The 16284-nt window shown below is 42.2% G+C and overlaps 1 protein-coding gene across 3 annotated transcripts in view; it reads left to right on the top strand.

Annotated features, from left to right (window-relative positions):
* Window positions 1-16284, top strand: part of SUFU (SUFU negative regulator of hedgehog signaling) — a 106668-nt gene that overhangs the window by 16464 nt on the left and 73920 nt on the right. The gene's annotated exons all lie outside the window — the stretch shown is intronic.

The raw sequence follows: 16284 nt of genomic DNA, 5'->3' as shown, positions 1-16284 counted from the left end.
TAAATGCCTCAATCTGGCTAGTGTCGATAACCTGCACAAACTTTGGAGGTTGTTGCTAGAGGTCTTTCGAAAACATTCACTTTTACTCACCAGGGAAGGGCATTTGATGTAGATGGAATTAGTTTTCTCTTCTAACTTCCCATTCTCGAGTCTGCAGCTTCTCTTGAAATGCTCTGTGATCCCATCCTATGGAAGTCTGGGATAGTTGGGTGGCTTGAAAACTTGCCTCTTCCGACAGCAAATGTGCTGAACATTATCATCGGAATTGCAGAGCTTCTGTCATCAAATTTTGCACTTATTCTGGTGCAGGTAGATCACACACTCTTGCACATTGAAGGCCAGATTTTCTGCACTACCTTGAAGTTATTTATACCCGTGTGGTGGGAATGTACAGTCTGCCATAGCTCATTAGTTGCGCTGCGTTCACTTTGCCCCGACGAAAATAACGGTACACTTTGCACTTTTGCACTGAAACAGAGAATCAGATGCTGGTAGTGTGATCAATTACAGGCACTCTAGGAATGCCCTCAGAAGGATTATATAGGCACTGTCCATTTGATGCAAGCCTCTATTTTAAGCTATGGCTGCATTAGAGAGCTGACTGGTGCACTGCACTGATGCAGGTACACCTCTGTAAACTCTCCAGTGTAGCTGCTCTAAGCTGATGGGAGAAAAGTCTCCTGTTGGCATTATTCGATCACCCCCAGATCTTGCTATTACTTCAGCTTTTCTTGTGTGGACACTCCTGCTCCATTGTCAAAGGGAGAATATATTTTTCTTTATTTAGCAGCCTAAATAACGATCCTAGCAAATAAATACTACGAGGTATGCATGTCTTTGTTTACCCCTATCTTTTTTTTTTTCATGACAAAGTGGGATGGCAGAAATACGGTTTTCTATCTAAACGCCATGCCATGACAGATGTTCTGTTACTGCTTATTTTGTAGCATAAACCTGGTTGGTAACTTGCTTTGAAAGAGTTCTGTATTAAACTTCAGTTTAATTTTCTAGTTACTCTTCATTTTTTTACAGTGACTAAAGGCTTGTCTGTATAGGAAAATATACCATCTCTACTGTTCCAGTATAATTATCCATAGCTATCTCGAGGTTACTCTCTGTGTAGGTATCGCAGTGGAGTTTCTTCGGTTTAGCTACTGTCAACATGACACTAATGCCAGTAAATTGCCTCCTGTGGACAAACTCTAAATTGATGTTTCCTAGGCTACTTACATCTGTATGTACAGCTGTGCTTCACTTCTCTGTTGAAAATCTTTTTTTATGGGTAATGGAGAATTTACTGTTGAAAGATGGCAGGGGAGTTCTGTTTAGCAAAATGAATGTGAGGAGCTGCATACTAGGTATCCACATTCTGCGGCATAACTCTAGGTTATGCATCCCTGAGAGAATCACACTGGATTGGTGCAGTTATGATTATAATATTATTACTACAAAGGTGATACTGAAATATGCTACCAATTTGCATAGCTGTTTGGTGTGCATCTCCATGTAATTTCACTATTTCTTTTTCAGCAATAAACTGACTCTCTCCAAAACTAATACAGCTTGGCAAGGAGACAAGGCTGTTTTGTCTTGACTAAAATCTTTGGATGAAATCCCGACTCCATTGGAAATGTTTCCATTGACTTCAAGGAGCCACGACTTTATCCTTTGTGTAAAAATTCTCTCTTAAGCTCCGAGCACAAAAAATGCATTGGGGGCAGCTTTTCCAAAACAGAAAGTACATGGCAGACTCCATGCCCCTGGAAACTTAAGAGTTACAAGAAGGATAAACTTTTAAGAGAAGTCTGAAGTTTAAGGATAAAAATGTAGTTCATCTTTCTCAGCTGTCTGAATTTTCCTTCTGGTATTCTGCTGTCACCATTGGTCTAATTCTTTTCCTGCTCTAATGAGATCAAGTCTAAGCCTGGGGGTTCTTTCCTTCTTTAATGTATGGACTCGTCTCTGGTGCTCATCGCTACTTTTTCTGAACAAAGCTTGCCATCGTCCTGGGTGGTAAAAGGGTATTATCCTAACCTTTACAAAGGAGGAAACAGAAGGTCAAATTAAGTGACTGGACCACAGTCATTCAGGATTCAGGAAGTAAATGGGACTAAAGGCTAAATCTGAGTTCTAGTCATTGCCGTAACAAGACTCTTGCCTTGCTTTGGAGTAATTTTTCTTTGTGATAGTTAAGGATTTAGGTTGAAGCCAAGAGATACACGAAAGATGATTTATTTTACCGACATACTGTAGCTGATGAGAGAACTAAGAGCACACACCAATGTTTGTACAGTACATGGTGTGCTAGAGCCCTGATCATTGGCTGAGACCTCTAAGAACATAACAGCCATACTGAATCAGACCAAAGGTCCATCTAGCCCAGGATCCTGTCTGCCGACAGTGGCCAGCACCAGATACCCCAGAGGGAGGGATCACTATAGGTAATCATCACGTGATCCCTCCCCTGTCTCCCACTTCCAGAGAAACAGAGGCTAAGGACACCATTCCTACCCATCCTGGCTAATAGCCATTGATGGATCTAGTCTCCATGAACCTCTAGGTAGTACTGTAATAAATTAGTTACAATCCAAAATGAAGCACTGATCTAGTGTGTCTTCCCTTCTACAAAGTCCTCTGGTATTTGCAGAGCCACAAGAAGAATTGAATTGGCAGAAAACATGATGGTTCCTTGGAGGGCAGATTGCTGGGGACAGAGAACCAATGCAAGGGAATTGATGGCATTCACAGATCAGCAGCACATGGTGGACTGCCACTTATGGTCCTGAGAAACAAGCATTGACTAGTGGGATTGCATTGTAATGTAGGCTTGGGATGGTGAACAGTGGCTGCAGAACTTTTGCATCTGGGAGGCCACGTTTCTGGAGCTGTATCAGCCCTCTGGCATAGGGATGCTGGAATGAGAGCTGGACTGACAATGGGGAAGTGAGGGGCAGTCGCTTTTTGCATCATTTGTTTGGCACTGGTCAGTGGGAAATCATTTTGGAGCTGGAAAATGCATTGCCATGAGGGGCCGTTAATCACCTCCTGCTATGTAAGATGGAGAGTCTCATCAGTGTGTTGGACATAGTGGATGGATTTGCAGCAGTGAGGTTCCTGAACTGCTGTGCTACAATAGATGGTGCTCACATTATGCTTCTTTAAGTACTAGGCCACCATGCACAGAGGACATTGGCAGAAATGGCTACTTCTCCATGGTTATGCAAGTGCTGGTGTATCACCCGGGATGTGTCACTGATGCATGATGCTTGCAAGTTTAAGACCACAGGACTGTTCAGAAAGATACAAGCAGGGACCTTCTTTCCTGATTAACCGAGTCAGCACTCCCAATGGTAAGTGTCAATAATGGTCCTGGAGAGGGGGAACCAACTACGTCCTTTATCCCCTGGCTTGTGGGACTTGCATACTCGTCACCTCAACAGCACTGAAGAAAAACTCAGCTACCTGTTCAGAATGACAGCTGAATGTGTTTTTGGTAGATTGAAGGGATGCTGACGGTGTATACTTACAAATTTGGATCAGAGTGAAGAAAAATCCTCATGGTTATAGCTGCTTGCTGTGCCCCGCATAATATCTGTGACGCAAAGTGGGAGAACTTACCCCTGCGATCTAGGGAAGAGATAATGGCTAATGGTGGAGTTTGAACAAGAGGCAAGGACTATTAGAACAGTTCAACACAGAGTGATACAGCTAAGGGAGGCTTTGCAAGAGCACTGTACCAGCGAACCGCAGTAATGTTGCGGTGTATTCTGCTCTAACTGGCCCTATTGTTTTGGTGCCTGTTAACTGTGTGGTGCTAAGAGTACCTGTATTAACAAAACACTGTCAATGCACCTGATGTCCATTTATGATTATTACTCTCATTAATACCGTGAGTTACCACACTGCACAGTAACAAGTACTGAAGTGGGTGCTTTCATTGCCCCAGGCATTTTGCAGCAAATGTTGGGAACAAATTAAGATGAATTATTTTCCAAACAGTAGAATTTTGGCTAATAAAACCAGTGCAAAGATTCTGTGCAACTTAAAAGCAAATGCATGAAACAGTAATAAAGGAATGAAATGGAAGTTAACAAGGGGACAGAACATTCATGTCGATTACAGTTGTACATACGCAACCGTGGCTGTTGCAGGTGTATGCATGCGGTGCAGTCGCTGTCCTGTGCTTTCTCCTGGCATGGAGTGGCGGGGTGGATGTGCAGGCTCTGAGGCCGTGTGGAATGCTGAGGAGGGTGGGGGATGTAAGGACTGCAGTGGGAGTCAAGCTCAGGATTGTTGAATCTGGAGGTCCCAAGTGTCTGCAGAATCTGTGTTTTCTCTTAGAGCAGCCTGTTGTGTCCTGGTATATTTCTCTCTGTGCTACTGGGACTCCTGGGCCTTTGTCCGCTCACCCCTTCCCCAGGCTGTCTGCGATATTCACCCTCTGGCCCTTTGCTCAGATGTAAAGGTTTAACCGGGAGGGACTGGAGCATCTCCCCACCCTCCCTGGGCTGCTCCAGGTCTGTGGGGCCCACTGCAGACAAGGGCTGCTCCAGTCCTCTGGCCAGAACAGTCTCTGTTTGTGGTTGGCTGGGCCTGGCCCAGCCCTCTGCTCCACAGGTTACACGCTGTGGCTCCTGCCCCTGGGGAGCTGCCTTCAGAGCCTATAATGTAGCTTTCCTGCCTGTGCAGGAGTGGAGCCGGCAGCCAATGGAGGGTTTAGAGTTAGTGGGGCCCTATGCTCCGCTTCATTTTTGTGGGGCCCCCTGGGGAGAACATTCACTCGTCCTGCCCCTCCCATTTTTCATTCTTTTTTCTTCATACTTTTCCTATATTATAAGGAATAAGAAGTAAAGGAAAATAAAGTGAGGGACCTTTGATTGTTTTTATAGTCTAACTTTTTCTTTGTGGACCACTTGAAAATTGCTGCGGGTCTCAGTGGACCCCTTCATGACCTTTCCAAATACTGTCTGTACCATTAGCTGACTATTGTAAAGTGTTTTGCTCAGTCCTCCTGAATGGAGTTCTCGGCTGGAGAGAAGCGGCGATTTCCAGCTCCGAAGCGCCGCTTTTCTCCAGCCGGCTGTGCAGCTGCCCCATGCTCCTCTGAAGCCTTCCAGCCTGTATTCACACTGCTCACCTCCTCCTGCCGGCTCTCCTGAGCCTGCAGACGAGCCTTCCTGCTCTCCTGCCCCCTCCACAGACCTCTCTGCAGTGGGACTGACCAACCCACAGAGCAGCCGCCCCCTGCACTGGGGGGTGGAGATGCTGGTGCTGGACTTCCCGGCTCTGGTGGCCCCATGTCAATGTGGGAGGCCCCTGTGCCAGGGCATGGTATGTTTCATTGTAAATCCACCCCTGCCGGCCCCACTCCCGGGAAGGTGGTTTGCTCGACGGGGAAGCCTCCTTGGGAACGGAGCTGTCGGGGGCTGGTGGCCCTGCTCCTACGGAGGCCTCGCTACTGGCTTTGCAGTATTAAGGCAAGCAACGCGTGTGTAGCTGCTAAGATTTTTAGCTATTACGCAGTCACCTCTGTAAACTACTTTTTACATCCCTAGTCTGCTGCAGCCTTGCCTTAACGGGTCTCACTGAACATGACCCCTCGTTTTTCCCTCCGTGTCTGGCTCGGGTGTTCCATGGGTGTGGAGAGGGGACCAGTCAAGGCAGCTACAGATAAAACACAGAGGTACTGTTGGCACCAGAGTCACAGTGGAAAGTGAAAGTGAAGAGTTGAGAACAGCTTTCCCTTGCTCCCCAACGTGTTCAAACAAGACCTGCTTATTGACACGTCTCCTTTGGAGGGCTTGTGCACGGCACCATGTACAGTGCTCGCCTGGGTGGCATGGATCACCAGAGGCAATGGGAATGGGGAGGGAATTGCTCGGCAGCAGGACACAAAGGGTGTTGGGCAATGGCTGCCTGGCACCACTGCAGGATCCAGTGTCTCTCTGCCCGGCCTACTGCTCTGTTCCTGGTCCCATTCTTTGTGGGGACAGTGGACATTGAGGAAGGACGGGGGGTTACTCCCTATTGTTCTCATCTTGCAGCCTAGCCACAATGATAAACAGCTGGAGAATCATGGAGTTAAAGCTATACTTATTAATAGTATTAAGCCCCTTGCCCCTCCAAATATAGAACTCAGACTTTGCCTATGGCCCTGTCTCCTCAGCTCACAACACACCTTCCCCTGCCTGCTCTAGCGACTGTTTCCATCATTCAAACCATTTAGTGCAACTAGCTACACATGTCACTGAATGCAGCTGCAGTATATGTGGATAATTCCCTGCTCTGCAGGACAGAGTCATGCTTACGTAGACTGTTCCTTAACTCTGTTTTCTGAAGTTTTATGTCTGTTGAACTTGACATCTTGGAAGGATGTGAGCTGTCACTAGGAAACCATAACTCAGCACTAAAGAAGGTTTTTGCCATTGAATAACTTAATACAGTAAGGACAACACTACACATGTGGTCCTAAAATTGGGCCCCTAAATACCTTATTTAGGCACCTAAAAAGTGGCCAGCCTCTCAAAGGAGCTAAGCACTCAGCGCTTCGACAGATACTTAAAAAAATCCAGTATGCTTCTTGTGCCTGTGGTTGTTGGGGAAAAAAATACAGAGGTGTAAATACATTATATCAAAATACATGCATATGGAAGAACTTTGACTTGCATCTGCAGCCTGAATGCTTTTTTAAAAGGAAGTTGCTTTACCTATTGTATCAACAGTTGGATGCTGTATCTGTATGTTAGTAGAAAACTTGAATCTGCAACGTTCTGTGCAAGATTGCGAAAAGCTGAGTTTGGGGGGAAAACACAGCAGTGAAATAATGGGTAATTCAGTAAAACACAAACAACAGAGTGGAACTTGCACTGAAGTCATTTTTTCCATAGAATAACTTCACTCCCAAAATGGTAATTTGTTGTAATCAGAAATACCTTTTGCATGCTGCTTTGAATTCATTCATCGTGTTCTAATTCTATTTGAATATGTGGAAGGAGGGGCATTGACTATCAATTCACTAAGTAGGTTTTATTCTCATATTGCAAAATCTTTAAAAAAATGCTTTTTGAATGTTTCTGCATATGTTCAGCTTTTGCTGTTGGAATAATTTTATGGAAACTACTTAACTTGCAACAAAACTGTTTATAAAAGTCTTCTCTGAGATTTGATTGCAAATGCATAATACTCAAGAGTGTTCTAGTGATTTAAGCGCACTCTTTCCCTTTGAAGCAGTTTCTTAAGCATGGACTAGTGTAAGCAGAAAAAGTCCAAATGCTGGCCAGTGTGTGTTACCTGATCTTTTGCAATGGTGTGATTTATGTTAAACCAAATTCTTATGAGTAGATTTTAGCACTTTTATTTTCCCTCTGCTTGGCTATGAAGTTTCTGCTGATACTAGGGTAGTAACAATCCAGTAAAAATTCATAAGCATTGATTCTGAGTTTGGGGAATTTCCTATTGAAGGTTATGGAAAGGTTCCCTTTGGAAGTCCAGTTAAATTTCATATTCCAGTGCAACCAGCTGTGTATTCATAAAATAAATGGTAGCTTTTATGATTTGTAAAAATGTCTGCCCGTTAAGGGGTAGTCTGAAAGTTTGTGTTGTGGCAATAAGTTTTGTTCATGTTAGTGACTTTCTGGCTATTTTGGTATTTGGGTGGGGGTAGTTGTGTGTGTTCATAAAGGAATTCTGTTCACACGGGGCAGGGCTTTGCTTTTTAGAATCTTGACAGTTTTCATACTAGTTTTCTGCACAGTTCTGCAAACAACATTTTACTTCCTGATTTAAGCAAGATGGGGTAGCTTTTTACCTTTGGAATATGTATTTTATTTCAATGTATATCCCTTCCTGTGGGAAAGCATCCTACAAAGTGCCTCTGTGGTTTTTTTCAAGTGGGTGACCCTCTGAATCAGAGCAGTTCTGTTAGCAAATCAGCTGTTGCCCGATATTTTGCAGAGAAGATTGTAAGTTTTTTAGCTGAGATACTGGCACATAGCCAACATGGGTCCCTTAAATAAATAAATAAAAATATATATGTAGCCTTTATTATTACTATTAATTTGTCATAAATGGCGCACGGTAAATGAGATGTCTAAAATTTTGAATTTCACACAGTTTGGGACCGTAAATCAAGACAGGTCAAGGTCACTTCTGAGTCCCATGCATTCAGAAAACACTTAACTTCTTTTAGAATGTTTAACAGAAGTAAGACCTCCTCTGGCCCGTCAGAAAAAAAATCCATTTTAATGTCAGATTTCTCTTTTGTAAAACTTATTCATATAACCAGAATTTGGAGTTTTAAATAATTTGGCTCAATTCTGCTGTGGCTTAGGAGGTTCAGTTCAGCTCCCATTTGTTGTATTATGTGTCTGTGTACCATAACTAACTAACTTGAATGAATAACTAAAATCCTTTGAAGCTTACAGGCTAACTTACCAAGGGAACAGGGTAGACAGGCATTTGCTGTTTGCTTCTGGTGCAGAGTTTGGGACTCTTGCTTCTGCCCAGGAAGTAGCAGAAACTGTTGCTGATGTGTCTTATTTTTTTATTTAACCCTACCTTTCTCTTTAAAATATTTGAGGCGGCTTACAAAATTTGAAGACACAGTATATAAAAAGTAGAATAAAAGACCCCAAGAACATGGGAGCTCTGTTAAAGTAATTATATAGTCCTCAGTGCCATAGCATCCAAGTGTTTCACAGTTAAAAATAAGATTTAATCCTTGCAACATCCCTCTGAGGTAGGGAAATGCTATTATCAGTTTACAGAGGGGAAATTGAGGCATGGGAAATAGCTAAAATGACTAGCCCCAAGTTAGACAGGAAGTACATGGCTAAACTGGAAACTGAACCCAGGGCTTCTGCATCAGTGGTCAGCACCCTATCCACTAGTCCTGCTTTCATGGAAAAGACTGATCCTGTTGTTGAGGCCAAAAATGGTGGTTCTATAGTGAAAATGAAGCTATAATTAAACTAAAATTTATTCTGAAGTGCTTCTCATTTGCACAGTAGTATGGCTATAGCTAAGGGTCAGTGTTTCCAGGGATTCATACACCTAATATGATTATGGACTCGGTCTCAAAAGTAAACACCCAGTACACTCTGCTACTTGTCCAGGAGTGTGTGTCTCTCTCGCACAGACTGAAATGCTGCCATCTTGGAATGAAAAGAAGCTTTTCTTGTTTCTTGCTACAGTGAGAACATAAGCGCTTTGGCAAGCAGCTTTAATTTAAACTAAAAAGCCTCCAGTTCTTAAGAGCTGATTTAATGCAGAGGGCTAGTTTGGCTTTTGATCCTCTTAAAGCTGGGTTATTTGATGTGAAAAACACCCTGGATACGTCACTGAGGAGGGGAGCAGATTTTCAGTTCTCTGTGTGTGGCTTCTGGAGAGGTCCTGGCAGAGCACTCAGTGGAAGGGGGCTCAGGGAAGCTGGCTATGCTGATCTATAAATAAAGGGGCCTCTCTTTCTTTGGATTCCTTTGCTGGAACTAAATGTCATGATCAGTGACACTCTTACCTCATTAAAAGAGCAAGCCAGAATTCTGAAGTGTATGTGCAAAATGTGGTCTGTTTTGCTGAACAGATAAAGGGAGTTCTTAACCAGAGAATGGCATGTAGTATGTGATCCTGGCTTTCAAAAGGGTTGTTTTTAGTTATAGGACAAAATAAGGTTTTACTATTAAATATGGGCTTGGATTTGACCTGGCAGATACAAGAGCCTTCCATTACTGCTATAACTAAAATATGAAGCTGTCTGATGTATGTCATGGCACTAGCCAGTGGATATGTAGCCAGCCAAGAATTCCCCCTCCCCCTCAATCAACAGCTGTTTTTGTGAAAATATGGCTAGCTGAATGTTTAAGAATCAGGATAGTTGTAACAGTAATATTCATCCTTTATTGGATGAAGCAAAAATAATGGGATGTTCCTTGAAGGGTAGGGTGTATTTTATTTATTTATTTATTTATTTTGTCTTTTGTTTATCTAGTATCTCTGGAAATTTGGGACAAGTGTAAATACTCCTTCTTAGCATTTTTATTTTCTGGTAAAATGTCTTTCACTCAGTATTGCGTAGTTCAGCAGTAACAAGGCATGAATCAAACTATGTGAAGTATTCAGGTCTGTTAGTATAGGAACTTAATGCTGTTCTGGAGCTCTCAGTTTAAGTATCTGGATTCTGTGGGTCGATACAAAATGTTAATGTTACTAGAAGTCTGAAACATGCTTTCAAACTAATGATGCCACTTCTAATGATAGCTTATAAAGAAATTAATAGAATTACCTGTAGGGATGCTTTTCTGTTATGTTCATCTAACTCAGTTGAAAAACACAGTGCTTGCCTGTCAATACAACCCCATGGAGAGAAACGAGGCGAGGAGGGGAAGGAATAGGGTATGAAAATGATTGAGGACTAGAAGATAATAAACGAGTAAAAAACAAATGAGGAGGCTGAACGGGTATAATGTCTCAGATTCTTATTGTCTTAAGATTGATCTAGTTATTTTCTGGTTGAATTGGACTCTTATTAGACATGGCAATGGGTCAGTCACTGGTTGAGGAGAAAATTTACTTTGTAAATAGTGTAGTTGGATCTCACATTTAAGCACTTTTGCTTATTATGGGTTTTCATAGCAACCACTGTGATTATATTAGCTTTATTTAGAAATATGTTTGGCAAAGTTCTCCATGGGAGAGTAGGAACAGCAGGTCTGACTTTGAGATTTAGTCATTTTATCGAAGTGGTTTGCAGTTAAAAATACATGAGTATTTTTCCTAATTTATATTTTGGCATCTAACGATGATTTGCTTATTTCTGGAAGTAAAAAAAATTAACTTGAGATCTTGCATAGACAAAATTCTTAATAGGTCTGCAGTACAGTCAGTAAATAGGTATGGATTTTATCACATTCATAGATTAGCTTCTGAAATTACACACTGATCAGGATTAATTTAACAAATTACAAAACTACTGTAAAAAGCTTCAGATTAAAGATTTTCACTTCATAAATTGTTATTGCCATTCATTGGATGTTAATAGAACACAGGTGAATCACATCTGTTTTCAGTACCATGTCATTTCAGTGACCACTTGTCAAGTATGTAACAATTTGAATCAGGGCATCAAATACAAGCTCTGTTGCTGCTGACTCAGTTTTAAGTGGAATACAGTTTATTTAGTGGAAGATGTAAATGGTGATCTTTCTTAGTAATCGGATGCTTGATTTTAAGAATTTAATGAGAACTTCCGAACTATTCATGTTAAGTGTTAGTCTGTCACGTTTTTTGCAAAGAGAGAATATTTCCTAAAGTAGATCACTCATCATGGTTCAATATGTACAACTGATGTTTCATCTAAAGCGTTAACTTTTAAAAAAACCTAAAATAGGGGTAATCTAGAGCTCAGAATAAAAATTTGGGAAGGAAGGAGGGTTTGCTCTCTTTAAACAGTGTTAAATCTTTCTTCATGTTTTTCTTAGTAACTTGCGCCAACCTTTGGTAAGGTTGATAATTGTCCTGTAAAATTACTTGGCAGTAAAATTGATTGCCGGTGTTATCATTGGAAGGGAACAGTGGGTTGGTTTGCTGGTCTCCTAAATAGTTCCTTTTGTGTAGGCTTCATAGCCACACGTGAGCACTTTCATTGCGACGTAACTTGTTTGCACACTGATTTATGGCATGTGTGAGAATTTTGGTAAACCATTATTTGTAGCTAAAATCATGCACTTTGCCATAAAATAGACTTTTCAAGCTGAGAAACTAAATAACAAGCTTCAAAGTATATAGTTGGAATTTCCATACTGGGGAGATAATCCTGCAGCAATCCAAGACTGCTTTCCAAGAATTTTGACTTTGTAAGAGCAGTTTGAAATTTTGATGTCAATTTGATTTGTTTAATTGATCATTGCTGATACAGCACCTTTTTACATGCTGGAATTTTTTTTAAAAAATCCTTCAGTAAAATTGTGGTAATTTTTCTACTCTTCCCTCTTATAAAGGTTTATTCTGTACATTTCTCTTTTGCTAACTGATACTAAAGTGTGTCAAATGTGCAAAGTAAACTAGTAAAAATGTGAGAATTTCTATAACTTTGGATGCTCTTTCTAATCATACAAGGGACCAGATTTTCAGGCACAAATGAGCCTCTCCAGTTGACCGTCACTTAAGAACTGTGCATTACTCCCATTTCATGTTTTAACCATGCAAAGCCATTTCTGTGCCTGCCAGAAGGCTCCCTTTAACACTTAAGTAGTAAGTAGCCTTTGACCATGCTAAAATATGGAAGGACTTTGTGCTCGTTTCAGTCAAGATAACCCTTCATAAGGTCACCTTCTAATCAGGTCATCAGGCGCCAAGATTGACTAGAATTTATAGTTGTATTTTAAGAGTCCAATTGTTGACGTTGGAACTAGGTATCTACAGAGTGAGAACAAACGAGTGAAGAACCCAGTTGTGCAAATGTTACACATGCTGGTGAGCACTCATGGGAATATTCAGTGCCTTCAGTTGGATTGCTTGTGTCAGTGTTCACCAGCTTGAGAGAGGGTTGGGCATCTACCTCTAAAATAATGAATGTTAATTCAGATAATCACATTATATAGTAGCTTCAAGTAATTGAACATGACAAATGGTGTAAGGCCTGAAAGTGGCCTCGAAGAGAGCATTCTTCAGCGCTAGGACAGTGTGATGCTTCCCAGGGATACTCAAAAAGTTGGGAGACTCCTCACTAACCCCAAAGTGTGAGGCAGTTTTGTCTGTTTGCCATGTATCAGCTCCCCACCTGCACTAGCCATGGGCAATGCAAGCCCTACCCTCCAGGCCTGGGAGTTCCCGCTGACACACTACAAGATAGCGCACCGAGCCTTGTGTGTGTCTCCCTACAGTGTCCAGCATTTGGACACTCGTAGTATTCACAGATTTACTGCTCCCAAATGGTGCCTCGTCCTCAGCGATACCTGCACAACACTTTCAAAAGGCAAGCCTGGGAGCTAACATTCTTTACTCTGCTTGACACCAAAAATCATAGATGGAGCAGAGACGCTGGGTTTATGGTTTTTACTACAATTACCTGTAGCCCACTCACCCCCTCTTTTCTGCCCAGTGACTGCAGAGGTGTTTATGGGCAGCATGGGCTCTTAGAGTATGGTTTAACTGTTGATGCTAAGCAATCTGTTTCACCTTGCCTTTTGCTGTAACCTGAGTATTCCTTTCCCAGACCTGAAGGAGCTTCTCTGTCTCATCAACAAACCTCGATCCAATAAAAGATATTACCTCACTCACCTTTCCTCTCTAACGCAGCCTTTTTGGTTGGTCACTTAAGGCAGGCTTCACTAATCAGAATTCTATTCCATGATCCCAGTAAGCACGTCCATGGTTTATGTACAGTCTATAATGTATGCGTATATTGTGGCTTGTTACGGCAAGCTACAGTAGCTTCTTGGAATTATATATCAACACCCCTTGACTATCAATACTTGAAGACCAGGTCTATCCTATTTGCAGCAGATATGCCTTTTCTCTATGCCAAGGATTCTCAAATTCTTCAAATTGTGGAGTATATTGTGTAGTCAGGATGAAAACGAACGTGCTTAAATGTGTTTGGCAGAGCTGCTTAGATATCTAATGTTTATCTTTTCTGTGTTTATTTTCTTCCCTATGCTTAGTCTTTCAATAACTTCTCTCACTGCCTACAGTCACGGCAGCTTTGATCTCTTCAGGTTATTTCATATCTTGGCCCTGTCCTGCGGTATATTTGCTGCCTCTCCAGTTTCATCGTCTGCAAATTGCACTGAAGAAACATCAACAAAGATGGTTATGATTAGGCTTGGCATGATTTCACTGTTACCTATAAATGTCAGTAAATGTTGATTTTTCTGTACAACAAACCCATGAAAAAATATTTCCATCAATAATTGAAATGTATAGATAGGCAAAGAAAGGAACTTAAGGCTGTTTGAGACCTTATTAGAATTTCATTTAAGGATATTTACTTTGTATATTTTGATGTGATTTTCACAATTTGTGCTTTTAATAGATATAAAGCTTTAAGTTCTTAAGGGTAAACCTCTACTGTCACCAAATAGTTGTATGATCCTCTGTTTGAGTCCCCTGTAATTTCCTACAATTGTGAATTTGATTAAAATTGAAAAAAAGCGCTTAGTATTAAAGTCAATATTATGTTTGCAGTTACAAAAAATAATTAGAATTCTGCCAAGCCTATTTGATGTGACTCTGGAGAGCACACAGTAGTACTCGAGTTTGGTTTTTTGGGTTAGTCTCAAAAGCTGAGAGCTGTTGCCCAGCCCAGAATTTCTGAGAAACATCTCAGCTGAAGAGACAAATTCTTTACCATTATGACAGTGCTGACACCTGGAAGTGCTCTGAGCATTACTGGTGGGCCCTGCACCACAACTGGGAAATACGCTGAGCTTTTTGACTGCCCTGTGTGGTTATTTGTAGTAAAAATAGAATGTTAACACCTCCTGCATTATATCTTTCATAGCTGTCAGCAAGGGCCCTGGATCCAAGACATTCACTTTTTCTGTGGGCTTTGACAGTTCCCGTAAAGATTCTTGCAAATTTATGCAACTTACAAGATGGTACTGGCTTATGAAGGCCTGTTTCTGTGTGATGCCTCTATGCTGTCTAAAATCCATCTTTCTTATACCTCCTTAGTACTTTGTGACACAGCCATAAGAAGCAAGTAAGGGAGATGATGACATTAGTATAGACGAAGTTAGTGTCACTAACTGGTCTCAAATTTTGTGAACTTAAATATTTGTACATGTGACTAAGAAATTAAAATGTAGAACTCTGAAATATTCAAGCCAGAAATCATAAGACTGGAAGGGGACCTCAAGACATCTTCTAGTCCAGTCCCCTGTACTCAAGGCTAGGACTAAATTGTTAGATTCTAGACCATCCCTGACAGGTGTTTTTCTAACTTGCTCTTGCACCAGTGATGCAAATTCCATAATCTAACCTGCACTTGCTGCTATTTAAGTCCATTTCTTCTTGTCCTGTCCCCAGAGGTTAAGGAGAACAATTTTCATCCCTCCTTGTAACAGCCTTTTATGTACTTGAGAGTAGTTAAAATTTCCTCACTAACCTTAACCCAATAACTGGTTTTCTGCATAGAAAAGCCAGAGTTGGCATTAGGGAGGTGGCAAACAAGGCAATTGCCTGGAGCCTCATGCCACAGGCCTCCTGCAAATTATATAGCTTAGGCTTCAGCTTCCAACCCGCGTGGTGGGGCTCAAAGCCCTGGCTTCAGCACCATGCAGTGGGAGACATTGGCTTTCTACCCTGGGCCCCAGGAAGTCTGATGTTGGTTCTGCATCTCCCCTCCTCCCCTGCCCCCGAAAGCTGCTCACTGCCCCCAGGGGACCTTGAATCCCTGGTTGAGAACCATGGATTCATTGAATTTCATTCGGTTTGCTTCAGATTTGTTTCTCTGGTTTGTCCAAATCATTCTGAATTTTAATACTATCTTCCAAAGCTCTTGCAATACCCCCCCCCACTTGATATCGTCAGCAAACTTTAAGTGTCTTCTGTCTGCCGTTATCTAAATCATTAATGAAAATATTGTGCAAAAGCACCTAGAACTGATCCCTGCAGTACCCCGCTTGATACGCCTTTTCAGCTTGACTGAACCATGGATAACTACTCTCATGGGACCATTTTCACGAAAGCTTGTGCTCCAATAAATCTGTTAGTCTGTAAGGTGCCTCGTCGCTTGTGCATTTTCCAATCAGTTCTCCACTCATCTTACAGTGGCTTTATCTAGGTTATATTAACTTAGTTTGTGAGAAGGCCATGCGAGGCAACGTCAAAAGCCTTACTACTTTTCCACTGGACAGTCTTGCCTACATTTCAGCCTTTATCAGGGATGTGAAGAATTAGTGTCCCGTCCCCCGTCCTCCACTGCCTCTATCAGAAAGAGGCAGCAAGGAGAGGTGGAGGGGGTACTTCAAAGCAGCAGCACTGCTTGGAGCCTGGGGTCAGACCCCGGGTTCCATGAGGTACTGCCACTTTGAAATGCCGTGTGCAGCCCAGGGTCAGGTGGGTTGTCCCCATGCTGCATGCAGCATTTCAAAGTGGCAGTGCCACGTGGAGCCCAGGATCGGCTGGGGACTCCCCCACTGACTCTGGGCTCCGTGCAGTGCTATTGCTTTGAAATGCCACGTGCAGCCTGGGGCCAGTTCGGGTGTCTGTAGGTTGCATGTGCCATTTCAGAGCGGCAGCTGGGGTCAGCTGTTGCTATACTTCAAAGGCAGAGGCGCCTTATCA

This window comes from Pelodiscus sinensis, chromosome 8 (genome assembly GCF_052426305.1).
Source record: "Pelodiscus sinensis isolate ZL-2025 chromosome 8, ASM5242630v1, whole genome shotgun sequence".
Lineage (NCBI taxonomy): Eukaryota > Metazoa > Chordata > Testudines > Trionychidae > Pelodiscus > Pelodiscus sinensis.
The sequence above is the reverse complement of the archived record's forward strand: the minus strand, read 5'-3'. Positions and strand labels throughout refer to the sequence as shown.